This window comes from Plecotus auritus, assembly GCF_963455305.1.
Source record: "Plecotus auritus genome assembly, chromosome: 6".
In the NCBI taxonomy this organism is placed as follows: domain Eukaryota; kingdom Metazoa; phylum Chordata; class Mammalia; order Chiroptera; family Vespertilionidae; genus Plecotus; species Plecotus auritus.
The window spans coordinates 109,776,818-109,789,693 of record NC_137773.1 but is presented as its reverse complement, the minus strand read 5'-3'; the positions used below and the strand labels follow the sequence as shown (position 1 = coordinate 109,789,693).

The 12,876-nt window shown below is 46.7% G+C and overlaps 1 protein-coding gene across 4 annotated transcripts in view; it reads right to left on the bottom strand.

The window, feature by feature from the left end:
- The window catches only part of CNOT6 (CCR4-NOT transcription complex subunit 6), a 92,668-nt gene extending 80,026 nt beyond the window's left edge, over positions 1-12,642 (bottom strand). For 3 of the 4 annotated variants that reach the window (XM_080672809.1, XM_080672808.1, XM_080672807.1), the window contains exon 1: positions 12,319-12,642. The gene's annotated coding sequence lies outside the window, so the exon portion shown is untranslated. The remainder of the gene's footprint in view (positions 1-12,318) is intronic. The other variant, XM_080672810.1, reaches the window with a different exon arrangement.
- Between the last annotated feature and the right edge of the window lie 234 nt (positions 12,643-12,876).

Sequence of the window (12,876 nt, the reverse complement as noted above, 5' to 3'; positions counted from 1 at the left end):
ATGATATGAAAACAAAAACATGATTCAAAAACAACAAAAACATGATATAAAAACAACATTGATGCAAAAATGACTGATCAAGTGATTAAACTTATTCTAATATCTCCCTGTAAACCACATTAAGAGTGAAAACACTTTCAGAGTGCTTGCCTAATTTCCCTTGTGATGAAGTATTTTCAACTTTAACATCACATGCTCTTCGAACTTGAGAGAAAGCAACATATAACTGACCATGTGCAAAAACGGGTTCAAGTAGGAATATTCCTATTGTCTAGAGTTTGTCCTTGTGATTTGTTAATAGTCATCGCAAATGCTGGCATCACAGGAAACTGTCGTCGAATTAATTTAAATGGGAGGCCAGTGTCAGATGGCGACAAATCAATTATTGGAATCAGAACAACCTCTCCCTCTGCAGATCCTGTTAATACTTCAGCTTCGATAATGTTAGGGCATAATCTTTTGATAATAAATCTAGTACCATTACAAAGACCCCATTTACTATTAAGATTTCTCAGTAGCATGATGATTGCACCTACTTTCAATTTTAATTTATGACACGGCATTCCTGAAGGAGTAATACTATTAAAAAATTCAATAGGAAAATTTTCCTTTCAGCATCATCTGTTGAATCAAGGGAATCATCATTCAAATATGTGTGAAAATCTCCATCGAGTATATACAAAATTTCTTAATTTAATTTTTGAACGTGTTCATTTTTTGGACAAAGAATTGCACATTTAGACCTATTTTTAATATTATCTATAGATATTCTATTTCCAAAGGTAGCTTCAACAATAGATCTGTTACAAATCATTTCACAGGGGATTTCAATATCCATTCCTAAATGAAAACAGCTATCAAGTTTGCCATTTCCAAGTTTCACTAACCATTCACTATAAGCAGAATCCTCTGATCTCATATTTAAGAGACAACTTTCTGAAACATCCCCAAACATTACAGTATTTTAAACTCGTTTGTACTATGGCCAATCGCACAGCATGCGGGACAATACTGAGATATTGTCAAAAATCCCTTCTGAGAAGGAGAACTTTCCCACCAAATGCAACATTCAAATTCATAATTTCTCTTACTAATCTATCTGTGGCGTTTATAGCATGACTGGATGCTCTGGGGCATTCATCAATAATGAGTTTGGCCTTTTTAATGGTTTTAGCAACTTCATTGTTTATACTGAGTCTAGAAATTGAAGTTTCATTTAATGGAATTGATAATTTATATTGGGAATGAAGGTTCTTCCACCAAGTAGTAAATTAGCAGCAATTCCTGTAGACGCCGTGGGTAAAACAGTACCACCATGACCTCTAATATAATGTATTAAAACTTTATAAAGATATGTTTTTCCACTACCACCTGGACCATACAAGAAAAAGCATTTGGGGTGTACAGTTTGATCTTCGATGGCTGAAGTTAATAGTCTGAAAGGCTGCTACTGTTCATTATTCAGAATTTATCAAAACCTCTGCCTGTTTTCGCTTGTAGGATTCATCACATGTATTTGTATCCGTTAATAAAGGATAGTCTGGAAGTTTGAAATGTGAACATTTCATTCCATGCAATATGAATACCTCTTGAATTTTGTTAAGGGCATGCATTTCACAGTTTACACAGGTACCTTCTCTTCGGTGTAATTTCCAACAAAAATCTTCAATAAAATGAGCTTTATTCTCATGCCATAATTTGTCTGCAGCAGAAGGACACCCAAACACACATATGTATGCAAAAAGTTGCTGTAGTTGTTTGGGCATATTAAGGATGATTGATTCGTCAATCGTATCTTTCCAGATAGTGTCGTCGATTAATAAGCCTCGATGTTTAGCAGCTTTACGAAATGTGTCATAAATTACACCTCCTACAGTTTGCAGATCAAAACTTATCGCACCTTTTACATGCAGAAGCAAAAGTCTAAGGTAATATCATTCTCGTTCTCTAAAGCTCACAGTGAACAGTCTACCTAATACTTTATTCCAACCCTTTCATCATTTTGTCCACAAAGAATTATTAAACACATAATGCTGTGGAATCTCCTGTTGCCCTACTGTGTGGGTCCTGGGTGACGGTGAATAGGATTCCTGGCTGTCAGGCCACTGACAGCAAGCTGACCAATGGCTGATTCTGCGAGGGATGGGGCTCCCACCGCCCTGCTGTGTGGGTCCTGTGTGCGGGTGGAATGGGATTCCTGGCTGTCAGGCTGCTGACAGGGCAAGCTAACCAATGGCCGATTCCTCAAGGGATGGGGTTCCCGCCATCCTGCTATGTGGGTCCTGGGTGCGGGTGAATGGGATTCCTGGCTGTCAGCCCACTGACAGCAGCTCACCAATGGCCGATTCCACAAGGGATGGGATTCCCGCCGCCCTGCTGTATGGGTCCTGGGTGCAGGTGCCGTGCTGTGTGGGTCCTGGGTGCGGGTATCAGGCTCCCTCCTCCCTCCTGTCAGTGTTGAGCGCGCTGTGGGAGCCAGAGGCAAGACCCCGCACACCTGTGCATGCCTCAAAATCACTTGAGACTCAGACTCGGCAACCCCCACCCCCACTGGGCAAGACCCAGGGGGACAAACGCAGGCAGACAGCTTCACCTCAGCACAGAGTGGGGATGCACACAGGCAGCACCACGTCTGAGGTCAGGGACACAGGCAGGCAGTGTCACATCCTTGGCCAGGGATGCAGGCAGCTTCACCTCAGCACTGGATGGGGACGCACACAGGCCGTGCCATGCAGGCAGGCAGCTGGTGGCCACTTCCTCTGGGGGCCACTCCACCTCAGCACAGGGCAGGGATGCTGCCAGCCTGCTCGCGATCCCCAGCCGGCTGGCCTCCAGGCTGGGCATTGCCGCGGACCCACGCATGCCCCTGCCGGTCATCACTTCTGCTGGGGGCCACTCCCAAGACAGGTGGCGTGCTTGCTCGCGACCCCCAGCCAGCTGGCTTCTGGGCTGGGTGGCGCCACGGGCCCTCGTGTGCCCTGCCGGTGGCCACTTCCGCCGGGGCCGCTCTCAAGCCAGGCGGCGCAGCATGCTTGCTCGTGACCCCCGGCTGGGTGGTGCCGCGGCCCGTGTGTGCCTCCGCTGGTGGCCACTTCCGCCAGGGGCCGCTCCCAGGACAGGCGGCACGGCATGCTTGCTCGTGACCCTCGGACAGGTGGCGTGGCGTGCTTGCTCAGAACCCCCGGCTGGGCAGCGCCGCGGGCCCACGCATGCCCCGCCAGTGGCCACTCCTGCTGGGGGCCCGCTTCCAGGACAGGTGGTGCAGCATGCTTGCTCTCAACCCCCTGCTGGTTGGTGCGTGCCCTGCCGGTGGCCACTTCTGCCAGGGTCCGCTCCTGGGCCTGCTCCTGGGCCGTGCCTGACTGGTCATGACTAATTAGCATACCTGGGCTAATTAGCATATTCCCTGTTTATATATATAGATTATATATATACATAGTGACCAAATAGTCCTCAGCCAATGAGGAACTGGAGGAGGAACTAAAAAAGGCTATGTTCCCTGCCCCACTTGTGCTCCTGTACAATGGGCTCCTGCTCTCAAGGGTATTATTAAAAGTCTCATTTTCACCATGCTTCTGTTTCTCATTTGAAATTTGAACAGGCGAGTCATTTCTCACACCACCCAGGTACATGTCCTTGACCAGGACTCAAACCTGCGGCCCTTTGGCCCACAGGCTGATGCTCTAACCATGGAGCCACACCAGTCAGGGTCCTAGGTCTTTTTTATTGCCTCAATGCAGTTAAGGTACTTACATATCTAACTTTAAACCCAAATCATCCTGACTCTCAATGACATCACACTTGTTTTCTTCTCTTTCTACCCAGCTTTCCACCACAATTAAATGTTTACACAGATGATAAACCTCATTCAGGAGCTGTCGTTAGTGGCAAAATGTCTATCACTAACACCCTTAATGGCAAAACAAAAAAGTATTAAAAACCTCTCCAAGATATGATTACTCTTATCTAAAAAGCAAAACTTAAATCCTAACTGTATATTTGTGGATTTCTATTATAAGGCTACTATTATAAATAATCAATGATACTATAGTGGACATCTTACAACTCATGATAATCTCTCAGAGCAAGGTATTTGAATTGCATAGGAGGAATAGAATAAAAAGCCAGTGAAAGAAACAAGGTATCAAAAAGATCTTACTAGCCCTGGCCAGTGTGGCAAAGTTGGTTGGAGCATTGTCCAATACATTGAAACGTCGAGGGTTCGAATCCTAGTCAGGGCATGTACCTAGGTTGTGGGTTCGGTCCCTAGTTGGGATGCATACGAGGCAAGTAATCAATGTCTCTCTCTGAAATCAATAAACATATCCTCGGGTAAGGATTAAAAAAAAAAATCTTATGAAAAAGTGAAAGTCTTCTTGGTTTTCAAACTTCCCCCTCCTCCTATAATCCCCACCATTTTCCAAGCCAGAAATATCAGTATTATCCTTGACTATTTCCCAGCTAATCAGTCTTCACATCCAGTCTCTAGTTCTAGCCCATTTTACCTCCTAAATCTTTCATCCACTTTGCCTTACTTCCCTGGGCTCTTACCTGAGTTATTCCATCGATCAGGCTGGCAGGTTATATCTATCAATATTTACCACAGTAGTAATTAGAACTAAGAAATTTTAAATTATTTATGAACTCATTAAATATAATAAACCTATCACACACTAATAAACATTTTTATTATTTTGTTGTTGTTGTCAATCCTCACCCGAGGATATTTTTTCCATTGATTTTTAGGGAGAGTTGGAAGAGGAAAAAACAGAGAGAAACATCGATGTGAGAGAAACACATTGATTGGCTGCCTCCTACAGGAGCCCTGACTAGGACTAGGGCTGGGACTGGGACTGGGGCCGGGGCCGGGGCCGGGGCCGGGGCTGAGGAGGAGCCTGCAACCAAAGTACGTGCCCTAGACTGGAATTGAACCTGGGACTCTTCTGTCCGCAGGTCAGCACTCTATCCACTAAGCCAAACCGGCTAGGGCTAATAAAAATGTTTAAAAGTAACTATTTACAAAAACAAAATTTCATGAGCAGAATGATAGCATCTTACATTTTTGCAAATCCCTTTAATATCTGACAGACTAGAAGACAGCTGGATTCACATATCTGCTTGGAATTCAATCTGATCAGATTATCACACATTTTTTTAGCCTCTGGAAAACTATCCATACACTCATAACCAAAAAGAGAATCACAAGTATTAGCACCCCCAAACCCCCCGCACCCCAACAATCTAATTTCAATTTCATTAAATCCTTTTCTCAAGTAGTACAAAACTAAATTTCAGTCCAAATTAGTTTAACTAAAATTTCCAACCAGTAAGAGCTCTGAGAAAAGATTTTTTTTAGATTATGCTAAAACTAGTGGCCTGGTGCACGAAATTCATGCACATTAAAAGGGGATTAGTTAGAGGAAATAATTTAATATTGCTATTTGCCCTAAGAAAATTAGTAAAATGTATATGAAAACCCTCCTCCTGTCAGAGTCTGGGGCACACCATGGGATCCAGAGTCAAGTCCCTGCCCACCCACATGTGCCTCAAAAGTGCGAGAGACCCAGACCTGGCGGGCCCCCAACCCCTCATTGGGATAGATCCAGACCTGGCTAGTCCCACCCTTGTCAAGCCCTGCCAAGCAGGAAACGTAGCCTCAGGTCCCCTGGCCCGGCGCCAGGACGGGGACCATGGCCTGAGGTCCCCAGCCCAGACTGGGATGGGGGAGCGTGCCTTGAGGTCCCCCGTCAAGCCCCACCAGGTATGGGAGATGGCCTGAGATCCCCTGTCAAGCCCCGCTGGGTGGGGGGCATGGCCTGAGGTCCCCCATCAAGTCCTGCCGGGCGGGGTTGGGGAGGGCGCGCGCAGCCTCAAGTCCCCCGGCCCAGCACTGGGAGAGGGGAATAGTCTCAGGTCCCCAGTCAAGCCCCATCAGCAGGGGGGTGCAGCCTCCGGTCCCCCCTGGGTGGGGGGTGCAGCCTGAGTTCCCCTGACCCAGCACTGGGGGTGCACCTTGAGGTTCCCTGTCAAGCCCCACCAGGCAGGGGGTGCAGCCTCAGGTCCCCTGGCTCGGTGCCGGGGTGGGGGGGCATGGCCTGAGGTCCCCCTGCCTGGCACTGGGGCTGGGGGAGCAGCCTGAGGTCCCCTAGCCCAGCACCAGGACAGGAAGCGCACCTTGAGGTCCCCTGTCAAGCCCCACAGGGCGAAGGGAGGGTGTAGCCTCAGGTCCCTGCTGATTGCTTGTTAAGGCTCGTTATGGGAACTTGGCCTCAGCTGTGGGTGCAGCCATCTTTGTGATGGAGCGATGGTTAATTAGCATATTCCCTCTTTATTAGATAGGATATGCCTCCAAACCTGGAGCTAAACAGCAGACGTATATAGTAGTCAATACAAAGTTCTAAAAGGAAAAGTTGGCACACACAGCTGCATCCACAAGGCCCAGACCATAACAGTTTACTAGACTGTTGTTAAAATGCATTTCTAACCATGTCCATGTACCCCAAAACACATGAGTGAATATAAAATACAGTCTGAGGAAGCCAGGGTGTATACTGCAACAACCACAATTGTGAGGGTCAAAAATGGTCAAAACTAGCAATTTCATTCAACCCAGTAAATTAATTCAAAATACAACCATAAAGGCACACCAAGTACAGGACATCCACAAATTCCAACTCTAAATAAATACAAATACATGCTAGCTTAGAAATGTTAATTTCTATATTTTAAGTCAAATATAAAGTACTAGAGGCCCGGTGTGTGATATTCGTGCACGGGAAGGGGGTCCCCCTCAGGACCTCTGGCTCCTAACTGCTCACCTACCTGCTGGCCTGATCCCCCTAACTGCTCTCACCTGCTGGCCTGATCCCCCTAACTGCTCTCCCCTGACAGCCTGTTTGCCCTAACTGCTCTCCCCTGCTGGCTTGATCGCCCTAACTGGTCTCACCTGCCTGCTTGATCGCCTCTAACCTCCTCTGCCTTGGCCCCGCCAACATGGCTGTCAGGAAGATGTTCAGTCTAATTAGCATATTACCCTTTTATTAGTATAGATGCCACCTTGTCCTAAAAATGCAGGTTGTTCCCAGGTTTTCCTATCGCGGAAAGGGAGCCTGCAGTAGCATCCTGGGTTCTGACCAGGGCTTATGGCGCTTGTGCTTTATCTCAGCAGATGTGATTCCTAGAAGAAGACTCTTGGATGTACCTTGAACATTTCTATCGAATTTGCCAAATCATCCTCCAAAAATGTTGAGCCACTTTAAACTCCCACCAGCAACCATGTGTGTGCCCTGTCCCACTTTGATGCCAGTATCATTGATTTCTCCCTAGAAGCTTCCCTCCCGTCAGCCGGGACTGCTTGGTACTTGAGCCAACTTCATTGTTCAGCTGGGAACTTGATTTCCCAAGATAGAATTATGGAGGAGGAAAAATAGTTTTCCTCTACCTTTCTGAGTTCTTAGTGGAGGCCCTTGTAATGAAAGACAGATCACCAAGAGAAAAACAAAAGTTCATTAACATGTGTACCTCATGTATATGTGGGAGATCCCTGGGAAAAATGAGTAACTCCCCAAGGTGGCTTAGAATGCAGATTTAAATACCTTCTTCCTAGGGAAAGGGGACGGGAGATGTAGGCCTCTTAGAGGAGAGTAAATGATTTTTAGGAAAGATGAATGGGGGTGGGGGAAAATAGTTTGTAAAAAAGTTTGGGTGTGATGTCAACTTCTACTCTCCTGTCCCGTGACAGGAGTCAGTCTTCTCTGCCTGATGACACTTCTCCCGTCAAGGGGACCTATGACATTTAAGCTCCTTTGTGGGGGGGGGGGGGGGTCCGATTTTAAGCAGATCAAGAGACTTCAGTGAAAGCCTCTGCATGCATTTGCTGTTTTTCAAGCATCTGCAGGTCAAGATCATCAATATAACAACACAGCATATGTTGGGGTGGCATGTTCTCTGACCTTCAGAATAAACCCAACAAAAGCTTGTTTCCTCTCTTAGATGATTTGCCACAGTAGCATTATTCCCTGGAGACGGTATTCTGACCAGAACTTCCTTGGAGTGGTCATAACATACCCTGTGCTTGTAGAAAGGTGTGGGCCACATCACTAAATAAACTAAGGTCAGTTTTCTCATCTTGTGGAAAGGGAGATAAAGTTATAATAGTTTATTTATCTCCCTTTCCACAGGTTTCTTGCGGTTTGTGTCTCCAATGCCCCCTGCCCCCCAGCAGCCCCAGCGCCTCGGCCTCGGGGCTGCTGGGTGCCAGGACTGTGGGTTTGTGTCCTTGATCCGGCCCCCAGCAGCCCCAGCGCCGCCATGGCGGGGTTTGGGGCTGCTGGGTGTCTGCCTCCCTGCGTTGTTTGTGTCTCTGATCTGGCCCCCAGTAGCCCCAGCATCACCTGGCCGCTATGGGCATCGCCATCTTTGTTGGGTTAATATGCATACTTACTCCTGATTGGCTGGTAGTGTAGCAGAGTGACGGTCAATTTGCATGTTTCTCTTTTATTAGTGTAGATGAAGCAAGAAAACATTAAGACAAACAGGATTTGTGAACTAATTAGCAAAAGCTGACTGCTCACCAATGCACCGGATATTAAAGCCATGATTTGTGTGGTAAAACTTCACCAAGATCAAAGAGGAAAGGAAAGGGAGGCCATCAATCCTAAATCTGTTTCTTAGCATGAGACAAGCAACAACCATCTACTTTACAGCTTCAGTACCAAATGATAGCTGCCAACAGAAAATTTTTCATTTCTCTTTCTTATCTTTTGCCAGACTTTCCATCATCTATTTGCTCCTCTCTCTCTTACAATGAATCATATTCTAGCTACCACTATCTAGTGGGAATTTTGGCCTTTTTTTTTTTTAGTTATTCCTCTCCCAAGGGTATTTTCTCCATTGCTTTCAGAGATAGTGGAAGGGAAGGAGGGGGAAAGAAACATGCGATCAACTGGCTGCCTCCTGCACCATCCCCACCACTGGCAGGGAGCAAACTCACAACCTAGGTACAGTGCCCCTGACTAGGAATCAAACCTGGGCACCTGTGAGCCAACATGCTAACCACCGAGCAACACCAGGCAGGACTTGGCTTTTTAAGGGAGTAAATTAAACATTTATTCTAGCTAATAATTCATGTATATAATCATTTTACCAACTAGTCCTTTTTCCCCTCTAAAACTAAGAAATTATTCATGAAATGTTGATCTTACAAAAAAAAAAGTCTCTAATCACACTAGAATACTGCTCTAAAGCCAATGAAGGATATTTCAGAAGACTTAGGTGCCGGAAACCAATCATTGTCTCACTAATAGAAAGAGGCTGGTCAACCTTGAAGCTCTGAAAGGTCAGAGCCAACCACTCCCTATCTAATTGAGACAATGGTAACTGAGGCAACTTCCCCATCTTGTAATCATGTAAATCCTTACTGATATGACAATCCGCTTATTACCTGCTTAAGGGCTATGGGTGTTTCCCAAAGCTGCTTAAGGGTAATGGGTGTATCCCATAGCCTCAATAAAAGGGATGGCAAGGCCAGAGCCTAGCAGTAGTCCTCCCACTAGAGGTGGGCTTCCGTCTGGCCCCCATTTCCCAAATTAATATTTTTCTAGTCTCTTCATTTTAGTGTGCGGCCTCCTCCAGAACCCGAACCCTGAACCACGCGGGACTCGAAAGGGGTTCCCACACTTAGGAAAGAAATCTAAAGCAAATGTGTTCAGTGTTCAAATGGAGTTCTGTCATGCACTGCTTTTTGACAACAGATGTGTGACTGTCTTTCCCTAAAATAGTAAAATGCTTTAAAACTGGATTTCTGACCAGCAAATAGTATTTTTACATGGATTCTCATGAGGTTTTTGATCATAACCAAAAAGATAATCACAAGTATTAAGATTGCATGGTCCTGGAACACACTTCCCCCAATCCTTTGTCTACATGATCAGCTACTAATAAAAGTGCTTATCAATGTGTAGCAGCAACTGGGTCTCCCTATATTACATCTATATCAAATGGCAGGAGTGAAGTAGAAGGAGCACAATACTATGTCATTAAGAACACAGAGTAGAGTCAAACAGACCTATGTAAAGTGCCAGCTCTGCAAGCGTATGTTTACATTCATCTTTAAGGCTAAAATTTCCTCATTTATAAAATATCTACCTCACAATTTTGGTGTGAGGATTAAATGAGATAACCTGTAATGCACAGTGCCTATTACACCATTAGCATTCAACAAAGCTATTATTTTCTTTCTGTGACTACAAATCCCTAAACCTGAGTTTCTGTAAATTTCTCTAAAATTAGAAACCGGTGATAATTTTTTAATGTTCTAAATAAACTATAGTTTCATTTTCAACTATTTTAGGTGAAAATATATGAAGTTACTGGTCTAAAACATGGCAGTTAGCTTCACAAGATATTGCTTTATGATGCTGTAGTGTTTACATGCAACTAGACACAATTTTACAGAAGAAAAAAATTTGCCCCTCAAAAAGCTAAGTGCAAATATTTTTCACTTAATAAATCTTCATTTCTGTGTGGCCTTTTCTTAGCAAGGGCTTGTAATATCCCCCACTCAAAATTTGCCTAGTTAAAAAAAAAAAATCTATATGCAACTTCTTGAGGTATCTAGAGAATCACCAGTAATCCTCTTTCTGGATACAAAGACCAAGCAGAAGTTAGTTGCTCTTTCCTTAGCATGCCCCCAAAGCTTTGTATATTCCTCATTACCATATAACTTGGGACAAAGCCCATAAGCCCATAAAGGTAGCAAATCTATACCACAGTGCCTGACACACAGGTGTTCAATTATTTTTTGAACCCAATATTACAGTACTCTTTTAAAATGCTGTATTCGAGTATAATCCGGTCTGCTATACTGCTTGTTCTGAAAATGTGAATTTGTTCCAACATGATTAAGTTAGGGAATCTGAGCATAACGCAGAATTCTCAATTGCTTGTCTGAAAAACACTAGAGGTAGAAAACTACACCTCAATGAACTGGCTGCACAGAAATACACAAAACACAGACCTCAAACACCTACTAACTACATCAGTTCACCATATGTTTGTGCGAGTATGTTCCAAGACACACCCACCCTATTTGGTGTTGTTATAACATTCTGTGAGTTCAGGTCAACTTCCACCACTTCTCAATAACTCACAAGCAGCAACCATTCTTATGACCATTTCTACAAGCAAACCAGGTCTTGTTCCAGGGTAAGTGACACATTTACCATAGTATGTACATACTGCTTAACCATTTAAATGTAAAACTGTGCTACCATTTTTTCAGGTTTCCTTTTAAAAAATAAGTTACTGCCCTAACCGGTTTGGCTCAGTGGATAAAGCGTCGGCCTGCGGACTCAAGGGTCCCAGGTTCTATTCTGGTCAATGGCATATATACCTTGGTTGCGGGCACACCCCCAGTTGGGGGTGTGCAGAAGGCAGCTGATCAATGTTCAATGTTGCTGTCTCACTGATGTTTCTAACTCTCTATCCCTCTCTCCCCCTCTGTAAAAAAATCAATAAAATATATTTTTTTAAAAATAAGTTACTGACAAAGCTTTCGAGTGTTGTGCCTCAATCCCATTTTTTCCCATAAGGCCTGTAGTTTTTACTGCACAATTTTGCAGACCATAATGACTTTTAGGCACCTATGTTGCTTTATTTACAGCAGAACTAACTATATAGAGTTCTTAGGCCTTAAGAAAGTTTCAGTATTATAATTCCAACACTGTCATTTGGAGTAACAATTAAAGCAGGGTACAGAGTTTAGTTACCAGGTTTTGGGGGGAAGGTGAGGAAGGAAGTCAAAGAAAAACAGATGTGATTCCGGTTACTAGAATAAACTGCTGTAATTAGGACTAGCAACGAGTCCTTAGCAACACCACAAATCCCTTTATTCGGTGCTAAGTGTTTCTTTAACCATGACATTCCCACCCTCCACCCCCAAAAATCTGCGTTAAACTTAATTTTAAATACTTTGGGGGAGGGGTGAACAGTGGGTTTCCAGCGTGGCTCTAACTACTTAGTGCTCGCTCCGCAGCGCGCAACCCACACAGCCACTCCTCCAAAGTTGCCACCATCCTGGCCACGGGTCCCGGGGTCCGAGGGCCAGGGCGCTTCCCATCCCGTCTCTGCGCGCCCCCCGTCAATCAACTCCCCGCCGGGCCGCGTCGCGGGGCTCCCCAACAGCCGCCAGCTGCGGGCCCGCCTCCCGCTAAGCTCCAGCTGCCCTCCCACGGCGAGCTCCGCGCGCCCCGGCCCGGGGCAGGACCGAGCGGGGCCAGGGCGGGAGCAGCCTGGCGGGCCTCGGGCCGCCTCGCTCACCTCTCGGGGGGCGCCGCCCTCCGCCGCTGCCGCCTCCTCCCGGTGAGTGCAGCGGGGTCTGACCTGTGGAACCACCATACCAGTCCCGGCCGCTACTGCAGCGCCGCCGCTCCGCCGTCGCCTCAGCCGCCGCTCTTTGTTTCCCCGCGGAGCGCCACCGCCTCAGCCGCCCGCCTCGGCCGGCCGACGGGCGGCCACTACGCCCTCCCACTCTCTCGGTTCCCGGCCTCGCCCTACTCGCTGCGCCCGCCGCTGCCTTCGCCTCCGCGCCGCCTCCGCCGCCGACACCGACGCCGCCGCCTCCTCCTCCGCGCCCCCCTCGCTTTCATTGAAAGCAAACAAGCATCATGGCGGCGCCCCCGTCCCCAGCCAGCTAGCGCCCGGCCGCCGCCGCCCTTCCAACATCCCGGCTGCCCATTGGCCGCCGCCGCCGGGCGCGACCATTCGGCGCCGAGGGGGGGGTCGCTCCCGCACGCGCTGCCCAGCCCCGCCCCCCCGCGCCTGGGCAGTGAGCCGGCCCGGCGCTCCCAGCCTCCAGCTCCTTTTCCCACTCCCCAG